Source organism: Ooceraea biroi, chromosome 11 (genome assembly GCF_003672135.1).
Source record: "Ooceraea biroi isolate clonal line C1 chromosome 11, Obir_v5.4, whole genome shotgun sequence".
NCBI lineage: Eukaryota > Metazoa > Arthropoda > Insecta > Hymenoptera > Formicidae > Ooceraea > Ooceraea biroi.
In genome coordinates, this window is record NC_039516.1 from 4665857 (window position 1) to 4678083 (window position 12227).

At 40.0% G+C, this 12227-nt stretch overlaps 1 long non-coding RNA gene across 3 annotated transcripts in view; it reads right to left on the reverse strand.

The window, feature by feature from the left end:
- Positions 1-12223, reverse strand: part of LOC105275902 — a 162332-nt gene extending 150109 nt beyond the window's left edge. Inside the window, exons 1-2 of one of the 3 annotated variants that reach the window (XR_002193033.2) lie at positions 11828-12223; positions 10684-10837 (exon numbers count right to left, since the gene is read on the reverse strand). This is a non-coding gene — a long non-coding RNA (uncharacterized LOC105275902). The remainder of the gene's footprint in view (positions 1-10683; positions 10838-11827) is intronic. The other 2 variants (XR_003407279.1, XR_002193034.2) reach the window with 2 other exon arrangements.
- Between the last annotated feature and the right edge of the window lie 4 nt (positions 12224-12227).

Consider the following 12227-nt stretch of genomic DNA (forward strand, 5'->3'; position numbering starts at 1 on the left):
CGATATCGGGATGTTTGCTAATTCCCCGGGACCGCTCTCCCAAGAATTGCGAGAACACAACTACGCATGTTCGATGCAATGTAACTGCGAAACCGCGCCACATGCGATATTTCGCGTATACTTGTCGTGGATCATCATCATCATCGCTAAGCACTAATACGATAACTAATAATAACAAGATTCAGCCCGGAGTGATTAATTCCGTACGGCGTATACACGGGCAGTAATGTGAACCTCCACGTACATATTCCTCGCGATTCGAGTGGAGGCCTTATATATTGGGTTGGCCAAAAAGTAATTGCGTTTTTTCCCAATAGATGGACATACATGTCTTGAAATGTAACTAACTTCATTCTAAACCGCAAATTCATTATGTAGGTTAACAACTCACAGTTCAAGCTTGTTTTACAAAAAGAAAGCACACGATTTCGTTAACAATTGTTTCTTTGCCGTCGATTTCAAAATGGAAAATCAAAAAGAACATTTTCCTCATATTTTGTTTTATTACTTCCGAAAAGGGAAAAACGCTGTGCAAGCTCATAAAAAGTTATGTCATGTATATGGCGAAGATGCTTTAAAACTGCGGCAGTGTCAAAATTGGTTTACTAAATTTCGATCTGGAGATTTTAATGTGAAAGATGCACCACGCTCAGGAAGGCCAATCGAAATTGATGATGACAAAATAAAGGCACTGATCGATTCCAATCGGCGTTTAACGACCCGAGAGATTGCTGAGAATCTTAACATATCGAAATCGAGTGTTGAAAACCATTTAAAACGACTTGGATACATTAGTAAGCTCGATATTTCGGTACCACATGAGCTGAAAGAAATTCATCTCACTAAGCGTATTGACATCTGCGATTCTCTTTTGAAACGTGAGGAAAATGATCCATTTTTTAAACGTATGATAACAGGCGACGAAAAATCGATCGTCTACAACAACGTCAAACGAAAAAGATGGTGGAGCAAGCGTGATGAACCTGCTGAAAGCACTTGAAAAGCAGATATTCACCAAAGAAAGATTATGCTGTCAGTCTGGTGGGACTTTAAAGGTATTGTGTATTTTGAGCTGCTTGCAAGGAATCAAACCATTAATTCAGACGTATACTGTCGTCAACTGGATAAATTAAATGATGCCATCAAACAGAAACGTCGAGAATTGGTGAATCGCAAAGGTGTTGTGTTTCACCATGATAACGCTAGACCACGTACAAGTTTGGTCACTCGTGAAAAATTGTTGCAGCTTGGATGGGATGTTACCACATCCACCATATTCGCCAGACCTGGCACCATCAGATTACCATTTGTTTCGTTCTTTGCAAAACGCCTTGAATGGTAAAACCTTGACTGTTGATGAGGATATCAAATCGTTGTTGGAATTGTTTTTTGCTGAAAAAGATAAGAACTTTTTTGAGCGCGGAATCATGAAGTTGCCTGAAAAATGGCAAAAGATAATCAAACAAAATGGACAATATATTGTTTAATAAAGTTTTTGTTTCCCATGAAAAATTCGCCTTTTATTTATATAAAAAAAAACGCAATTACTTTTTGGCCAACCCAATAGATCGGACAACGCACGGCGAACTTTGATCGTCGCATTACACCGTGCGCGGCGAGCCATCGGAGCGCCGAGGCCGGATAATCCCTTTTCGAGTACGGAACGAAGGGTACTTCACTCTCCGACGGGCGGATTTCTCCTCGGCCGACGATTCATCCACTCCCGATGTTCTTTCTCGCCCTGGGTCACTGAAGGGCCTCCAACCGTAACGCTGCACGCCATGATTTTCACCTCGAGAATTAAATAAACGTTGCCGTTAAAACCACTCGCGGAAACGTAATTCTCTGGATGCGAAATCGGGTTCCTCGGATGCGACGATATGTCACTGTGAATACCGCGACGTACATTGAAGAAAATAACGAACCGATCGAACCGAGCACGAGCAAAGCGTCCCGAGCTGAGGAAATTTACTCTGTAACTCGCGTGTTATACGCGTGCGATTTTTAATGTAAAATGTATTTCAGTCGGCTTACAACGCGCTCTTTGTACTCGGTATAAATCTTCACGTATAATCTATTGGATACGCTGAGCAAGTGATGTAGCGTATCGCTTTTTTTCGAGGTGAGATAGTGCCTGTAACATCTGGCGCAATCTTTGTTCTTTCTTATCTCTACAGTCGGTCCTTAATAACTCGCGCTATCATCGTTGTTTCGTGGGAATAACTCTTTTAAGCTGTAAGAAAATTATGAGCCAGCCTGCGTAATGCGATATCTTTACGACGTCGTCGTTACAGGCACGCTGTCGACGTAACGCACGTTCCGTTAACGGGGTTGCAACATAAAAATGACGGGATGGGTCCTTCGATCGGAAAAAAGATACATCCCCCGGCGAAGCGAGAGTGCCGAACGTGAAGGATCGCCTCGGGAACGAGCGGCCGCGCGTATCCGCTAAACGCGTGCAGACACTTGTGTGCGCAACACTTTTGTCAGTTCTCTCGAGCGCCTCGGGCAGAAGGGATCGGTTCTTTCTCAGCGCGAGATCGAGACGAGGGCGAGTCGCGGAAGGAACGCGCGCGCTTTACATCGCCGCGTTACCGCTGCGGCTAACCGCCGATACGAAGAAACGGATAATCCCCTTTGTGAGCACAGGGACTCGACAATCCGCGGAGCTTCACCTCGAGGCAGGCAGGTGCTGGTCTCCCGTCGGTGTATGTAACACCCTTTCCCCCTTGTGCTACCCGCCCCGAGAAAGATACGGGGAAGATGTTCCTCCCGGTCGGTGACATTGTTGACCCTCTGCCAAATGGCGCTTCGCATATGGTGCACGCTACCGCAACGCGCGTTTGCTTATTTTTACACACTTCGTAGATGAAATTCAGTAACCGAGCCCGGGAGAGAAAGGAGGCCGGGTGCATCTAGAGCGTTGCCGACAGATTGCCGGTTGACTCGCGAGATGCACCTGCACGCGATCGAGACGAGGCTCGGAACGGGAGCTGGATGCGTTGAAATTTTCACGGAGTCGCTAACGCAAGGCAACCTCTTAAGTACTCACGGTGGACCCGAACACGCTCCGTGTGGGACGTCTGGCGACGTAAACTGCCTGGGATGCGAGCACCACGTGCAATAATTTATCGTATACGCTATGCGGCATGATAACGTGATCGTAACTCCGAAGTCGTTGCAATAATTATAAAGATAATGACTATACAATGTTTCCGCGGATCTCTCCGGAGGGTAATTGTGTTCGAACTGCCGCATCTAGTATCAAATTATCAAACCACGAACATTTTAATGCCATAACGAAGCATCGAAACGATGCTGCATCAATATCTTTTGATGACATGTGTGAATTGCACGTTATTATTCGCATTAAATTTTGTTAGAACGACAGCCCTAGTCGCCGCGAGCATACATTTGTTGTATTAGGAGTGTGATTTAGTTTTGAGGGTTTTGCAACAGATGGCTGTAGTGTCAGTTTGTTCCAATAGCTGTTTCCGATAACTGTTGTTTCTTACAGTCTTGACATTATCCATGACATTTAGTAGCATTATAGCAATAGATGCAATAACAGTCGTGTTTGTATCATCGTAAAAATGCAACTTCCGAAACAGCATTTTCCACATGCGTTGCTTTTGTTTTTTAATCAAAAGAAAACTACGGCTGACGGTTATAGAATTCTTGTGGAAACTTATGGTGATTCTGCCCCATCAATTAAGACGTGAATACTGGTTTAGACGCTTTAAAAGTGGTCATACTGATGTGAAGGACAAAGAACGCTCGGGACAACCAAGAAAGCTTGAAAATGCGGATTTGCAAGCATTATTGCACGAAAATCCAACACAATCCACTTAAGAACTTGCCAGAGCATTAAATGTTGATCGTACAACAGTTACGAAACATTTACATGAAATGGGAAAAATTCAGAAAGAAGGGAAATGGGTTCGACATCAATTATCGGAAAGTGCCATTTGAACATTTGCATTTCGTTGATCGCCAGGCAAAAAAAAGAGTCTTTTGTCTCGGATTGTTACTGGGGATGAAAAGTGGATCTATTTTGATAATCCCAAACGCAGAAAATCACGGGTGGATCCAGGCCAACCATCAACATCCACTCCGAGACGCAATATTGACGGTTCAAAAGTAATGCTCTGTATTTGGTGGGATAGTGTACTATGAGCTGTTAAATCCGCATGAGACTGTCACGGCTGATCGTTATCGACACCAATTGTACAAGTTGAAGCAAGCATTGGACCAAAAACGACCACCAATTGCGAGTAAACGACGGAAAGTGATTCTTCTTCGTGACAACGCTCGACCTCACGTTGCGTTATCAGTGAAACAAACACTATTAGAGCTTGAATGGGAAGTCTTACCGCACCCCGCGTATTCTCCGGACATTGCTCCATGCGATTATTATTTGTTCCGGTGGATGCAACACGCTTTAGAGGATACACACTTTGATAATTTGGAAGAAGTGCGAAAATTCGTCGACGAATGGATCAACTGAAAAGAAGAGTCGTTTTATCGTGGTGGAATCGATCTCTTGCCAGAAAGATGGGAAAAAGTTCTAGAAAACGAAGGAAAATATTTTGATTAAGGTATTCATTCATTATCATATTTAAATACATGCGTTTTTGAGCAAAAAAACCCTCAAAACTAAATCACACCCCTAATAATACTATCAGTTATATAACTATTCTTCCCGACGCTAGTGATAATGCAGGTCGTGACGTAAACTGTCATCGCGACAAATTGCATCGCGAAAGGATTGCACACGTGAACGGGCGAGCGAATCATAAAAGCGATTGTGCGCGGAGGGTGGCGCGCGTAAAGTGCGGTCCCTCCGCATGGTAATAGACGTAGTTTAATCAGAAAACTGCCGCGAGAACGGCGAGAGGGGGCACGCGAAGGGAGGGGGCAAGCACCTACCCTCCACTGCTAGAATGCAGGGACATTTAAGTAGATGGAGGGTATAGACCCCTGTCTACTCCATTTGCTTTCAGCCCGAGGGACCTCGCCGCCGATATATATCCCAATATTCTCCGTAACAATGATGAATCACTGCGGAGCACCTCTTGCGCAAGAAGTTGCACTTCCAATGCGCCCCCGGTAAGGTCTCTCTCTCAGACACACTCCCATTCTTTCTCTCTCCGTACGGGGAATACGGGCCACGTCGACCGTTTAACTCGATACGTTTCTGCACTTTGCGCGGTTATGCAAACCTGACGTAAGTCATGTTGCCCAGGCGAACACAAACTCCTTTATCGACGAGCGAATTCCGGGCCGATCTCGGCGATCCCTTTTGTGTCGTAATAACGCGGGCGAGAGAAACAGACGGAGGAGGAGACAGTGAAAATATATTCCGCAAGTGCCCAGGCGCGATTTCGAGGAAGAAGCGTTTTCCGTACAGCGATTTGAGCGTGACGGATAAAATTTTGTCGAAGAGGCAAAGGCGCTATGCGACTTCTCTTTTCGCGTGAAATGTGGGACAGCTTGGGTTTTATGGTAACGATCATGGGTAAATGTAATACGCGCGAGTATAACGCGCATTCTTCGCGGCATTTTATATCTGCGCCCGCACTGTAACATTATAAAGCGCGGAAGCACTTGCCTTGCACTCCTGCATAATAGGTATCTTCTCTTGTTTCGAGATAAAAACGAGTATATACGCATCCTTTCGCTCAATTCTAGCAGGATCAATGAAACTATTATCTTTCATTATATCTACGTAATCATCTGATGTAATCATCATTCATGTTTTTTTATAACATTTGCGTAATGAAAATAATAATGCGATTAACAATTGTATAAATAACATTTCTAGAAATATTTAAGTCTACCTGAATTTAAGTATCGAATTAAAACAGATTAATGCTTGATGACCGTATAACAGATGATTCCTCTTAATCTGTCATATTACACTTCGAAATTTGATCCTGCCTAGCGTCAAGGTGGAGGTCTCGAATTTCCGAATAATATCACACCAAACAGGATAAATGCTTGCTAAAAATATCTTTTAAAGATGAATCTCTGCACATCACTAAGTTTTAATAAACATTCGAAGAAAAGACGAGCATAAAGATTAATTAGTCTTAGACATTAAATATTTACGAGACAGGATATACGTTATAATGAAGAATCAGTTCAGTGTCGCGAGTTCGTTCGTTCTTATTAATAAATTCGCTTCCCAAGCGACGTACTATGAATCATTCGATAGGCAACAGGGGAGATTCTATTAGACTGATTGGTTTGCATCTCTCTGCATGGTTGAATCCACGCCGATATATCTTTGTACCAGCCGTGTGCAAAGTGCAACTGTCGCTTTTGATATATCTGATATGCTCGGAATGGATATGCACGAAAAATCAAGGAATGATAGATTAAGCCGTGCTTGAACAGTAAGCAGATCTGAGAACTTTGTATTCCTGAATTTTTTTCGTTATAATATTTTTATATTTGCAATATATAATTCTTTCTAAAAAATTTTCTAACTTTACTAAATGCAGAATATTTCGCTGAAACTACGTAGTCAAAAATCTTATCTTAAAGATGAGAATTGATTATTTCTCTTATACTAATTTAATGCACAAAAAAATAAGGATCTACTTTAAGGGGGGAGCCTGCTTTAGAACGCTGAAAATAAGGTATATTTTACGAATTGTTTTTGGAGAAACTATACAGCGGATCATTATAAAACTTTGATGCATTTATTAGTACATGTTTAAAGATAAAAAAATTATTTTTTTATTTGAATATATCGCTTGTAGAGGTCGTCCTGGAGAAATCTTAGTGCAGCCGCGTCGCCGGCATTGCAAATTGGTGAGCATTCTCCTGCCTCCAAATCTCGTCTAAACTGAAAAATTGAAATATGTTCTCGTTATTTATGAATTCCCATCGTCGATGAACCAAAGAGAGAAGAAAAAAGTTGAAAAGTGCCAAAATGGTGGAGCTTAGAACACAAAAGTACGATTTTTAGGCAAAGTTTTTGAACTTTTTCATGCAAAAATAATTGTTTAACTTAATGTTTTTATGAATATTAAAGGTTCATCGACGATGGAAATTCATAAATAACAAGAAAATATTTCAATTTTTCAGTTTGGATGAAATTTGGAGGCAGGAGAATGCTCACCAATTTACAATGTCGGCTGCACTAGATGCCTCCAGGACGGCCTCTATAGGCGATATATTCAAATCAAAAAATAATTTTTTTTATCTTTAAACATGTACTAATAAATGCATCAAAGTTTTATAATGATCCGCTGTATAGTTTCTCCAAAAAAATTCGTAAAATTATACCTTATTTTCAACGTTCTAAAGCAGGCTCCCCCCTTAAATTAATTTAACTTGTTCAGCAATATCGTTGTGCGAAATCTAAGCAACTACAGCTTTCATGGAAGAGAATTTTGCAATGGAAAATAATCGAGTAGTCTGCTTTGAATTTGTGTTATCGACTTGTCGAACGACCTATATCAGGTGATATTCTGATTCAGCTAAGTACCTTGATCACAATGACAGAAGCGCGCATGCAACATTCCCCGATTGACCTAGTTTCAATCGAAGGTCGGTCGCATAATTTAGCAAAGATTTGTTGTCGACCAGCACGAGGAGTATTGTAAGAGAAATCTGCAGATATAAATGATTTAATTCAAGATATCGTGAAAATAAGAGTTAAAATACGTTATGCAATGGCTATACATTTAGCATTCTGTCCCGTTTAGATTCTTTCATGTGATATTATATCTTTATACTTCACGTTTTTAATGAAAAAGAAAAGTAATGCTTTTTTCTAATTAATTTATTCTATATTATTCTACATCGTGCCTATTTCACATGTAAAGTGCGATGAAAAAATAATCTGTGAGTCATCGTAATTAGCTGTATTACCAGTAACTCTCAAGCTCTTATAGAAATAATTATAAACGTTTATAAACGTCACTTACACCCTCAGGAAGGATTTCTGATAACAAGACGAAAAATATTCTTGACTAATTTAATCGTATTACAAGTATAAAAAATATGAAAATAAAACAATTTTTAATTTAAATCAGTAATTTCTATTCTTCTCTCTCGAATTAAATAAGATTGTCTTACTGTCTTCAGACAAGAGTAACATATACAAATTTATGCTTATATATTCTTGTATGTAGAATAATTTGATATTAGCGGCACTTTATAGTAGGCTTTGTCGATGTCGACGCATCATTTTCTCACAGTCGCTCGTCGACTCGGCGCCGTCCTTTATTCGAATAAAACGGCCAATATTTATGTGTTGCAATCGAAAATCGGGAAAGTGTTTCTGTTATTTACAATGAATAAGTGCAATACTCTACAAGAAATAGTAAAAGATATGGAAATGTAAGTAAGTATATACAATATACTTACTTGAGAAATAAGATTCGAGATAAGACATTTCCATATCTTTTAATATTTCTTGTAGAGTATTGCACTTATTCATTGTAAATAACGGAAACACTTTCCCGATTTTCGATTGCAACACATAAATATTGGCCGTTTTGTGCAGATTCTACAAATTCTCTTACGAGAATAAGATGTCTTTTAGATCTCACAATATTCTTAAATCAAGAATATTTTGAACTTGCTACAAATTTTTATCTAAATCCTTCTGAGAAAATGAATGAGATAGCACCAAGATTATTTGAATCTAGATTTTCGAATTTTCTATTCAAGATTAAAATATGCTTCTTTTCAATAATAAATATGATTGTCGCTATAGCGATCTTATTTTATGATAGATTAAAGAGTAATAGCATTAAGTCCAGAAATCTTTTCTGTGGGTGTAGTTTATATATGTTAAACTCTTGTCAATTAGCTTCTAATAGATATTGCATTACACTCGTCTAACGTTTATCCTTTATTGCGCAAGTTTTACGCATTTCTTAGTCCCCTGCTCTCCAAGCTTTATTAAATCGACTCTCCAAATACGGCTAATATGTAGACCTTTTTTGTAGATATCCCAGGAGTTAACATGCACATAGGCAACAACCGCAACAACTCAGCTTACGTTAAAAACGTACTAGGTCCCGGATAGGATTAGCGCGCCCTAATTTATTGACTCCCCGCCACTATAGCGCGGGGGGATGGAACCCCCGCGGCTCGGAGTTAACGGTGTTTTACAAGAGGGGTGACCCTTCACAGGGGAGCCACATAGAAGATGCATATTGCATGCTCGTAATCAAGTCTGACAAAATACCGCGCACCCGGCAATAGCCTCGTGAATTATATATGTATACGATATATATTATATACGAGTCGAAACAAGAGCCAACGCGCGACGGAATGCCGAACAGCTCGTGAAACGTTCCCGTATCGTAGCCGCGAATATACGTCGAAATACTCTTTTTGGATGTTTTTATCCCGGAGAAAGTGCACATTTCGTAATGTGGAGCGCGAGCGGCGCTATTTGGGGCGCACTGCATTATATCGCAACAGTTTATCAGGAACGATTACTCTACGATGCATCGAAACAATCTTGACGTTTACAGATCTGATATACCGAGCCTTCATACATGCTTCGTAATATCGCGAAATATCGAGATGTGATGAACAGATGTACGTGTAATTGATTACTGCTCAATCACTTTGATTGATTAAGAGAGCAGTGCGCACACGAAAGTATATAGAAGAAAGTACGGAAGTGTAGAATAGAGAACTTATTTTTGTTTTTATATGTATAAATAATATAAATAATATACATAGAAATGAACGGAACAATAGCTAACATTGTCCATTTCTCGTTCGATAATATAACATTGTTATATTATTAAGGTTTTGTAAGGGAACATGAACGATGTCTGATTAAGATAACGAATAAAAATAAAAGAACATCGATACCATTATCATCGAATTGTGTGCTTCCTATTTATACAGGGTGTTTCCTAAGTAAGTAGATAAACTTAAGGAGGATATTCCTTGGCTTATTTTAAGAAGAAAAAGTCATATAAACATATGTCCTAAACTGCTTTGTTTTCCAAAACAAAGTACATCACTGTTTTCGTTCACTTTTCGTTTATTATAGAACAGTTTGTATTATTGCAAATGAAACAAATGAAAAACAATAGTAACCAAAGAGAAAAATTATAACGAAAAAGAAAATAGTAACTAAAAAGAAAAATAATAACATCACAGTAACTGCTGACAATGTCCACCTGCAGCCATGATACACGCCTCAACTCTCCTTTCCATTGATTGACGTACACGCTCAAAAATACCTGGAGTGTTACGTATTCTTTCACATCCATCTATTATGCGATTTCTGAGATCTTCTTCATTTTGAATAGGTGTAGCGTAAATTAAAGATTTAAGCTGTCCCCATAGAAAAAAATCTACTGGATTTAAGTCTGGGGATCTTGCAGGCCATAAATGGTTTGGTCTTTGAGTACCTCGACCGATCCATCGATTGGCAAACTTCCTGTTCAAAAATTGACCATCCCCACTCCATCCCCACCGCTGTTGACTCGTACCGCAAAAGCACGCTATCCGAAAAGTGAACGAAAACAGTGATGCACTTTTTTGGAAAACAAAGCAGTTTAGGACATATGTTTATATGACCTTTTCTTCTTAAAATAAGCCAAGGAATATCCTCTTTAAGTTTGTCTACTTACTTAGGAAACACCCTGTATATCACACACACTAAACTACAATACATGGCATGGCGTGACTTACCGAGAGAAGGACGCAGGAGTTTGCATTCCGTCCAATTCCAATCCTCCAACGAGGCAATAACAGGCACCTCGAAAATCTCCTCCTGCTGCTGTGTATCCCCGTAATTAAGAACACCAGGCAAGCGTCAGAGAGGGGAATCCAATTGATGCTTGTGCTAGAATCAGATTTTGCACTGCGTTAACGCGTGTATTTCAGAAGATAAAATATTATATCGTAAACAACATCTACATGTGCTTTAATAGTTCTTACACATAAATGCGACAAGAAAATTTCGATAAAGAAATTTCGATTAATCTACTAAAAAAAAATTAATTAAAATAATTGCTTATACTGCTGTCGTTATCTGTCGGTGCAATTGCTAACTGACTCATTACCGACGAGGCAGCTGAAGATAAGTTGGACAGAGCGTCGGTAATGCCGCAAGACGGGGTGTACATCGCGCACGGAATATAAAATATGAAAATTATTCGGACGGCGAGCGCACGTTATTTAACATAGTCATTATTTGTAGGGACATGACTAATATTTGATATCAAATTAACCTCAATTGACGTGCGCTTGCTACTTGGATGACAGCTTCGGACGCATGAAATAACGAAATATATATGTACATGCATACCTGACGACAGTTGTGCACTCATTGCACTTTCGTCACATTCCAGAGTGAAAATGGCGGAAAGGCGACTTCGATCGATTCCGGAAAGCACACGCGGATCACCGATACCGAGATCGCAATATTGATACGTATCAACAATTGCACGTGATGATTAATACGTCACGATGAACGTCTGACACTTTGCAAGGGGCACTCATGATAATTTCCTGAGCGCAGGGCTCTTTTTGATAATAAAATCACGAGACAGACGGAGTTGTACGAACGCGACCGTTACGATTGATTTGCCGGCGTACTAACAATATGGCTGACGATTCGAAATATATCGAAGATATCGAAGTTGCGATATTGAGTTTCTCGAAGTAACGTATCAATTTCACACACACACACACACACACACAGAGAGAGCATTTATGTAGCAACGAATGCAAAAATGAACATGAAATATCGCAATAAATATGAAAAAGTAATTGAAACAGCTAATTATTACAAAAAATATCAGCATAACTCACGTAGTCAATATTTACATACCTGGCAATAACAATAATGCACTCATTGCATTTCCGATGAGGTTCGATGACAGAATTACCTGAGCGTCAGGTCCTGAGGCATACGACGACAATTTCGATCGTTAACGAACACCGTTTACGTAAAAGCGAACTGCCGGTAGCGAAAGAGACGCTTACGATAAATCTCCGCGCGCGAGGTTCTTTTTGGTAACAACAATCGCGAAAGCCGCGGAGCATTTTGAACGCGACCAGTACGATCGCCGCGACGCCACGACCGGCGAGCTGCAGTTATATCGAAGTATGTATCGTCTGTCTCGAATTATCGACACTGTCGAGAAGTTAGCTCCGTCAGCTCTAAATATCAAAATACGGAACAGGTTAGGTATATTATACTTTATAACCTGTTATAATTATTTTTATAT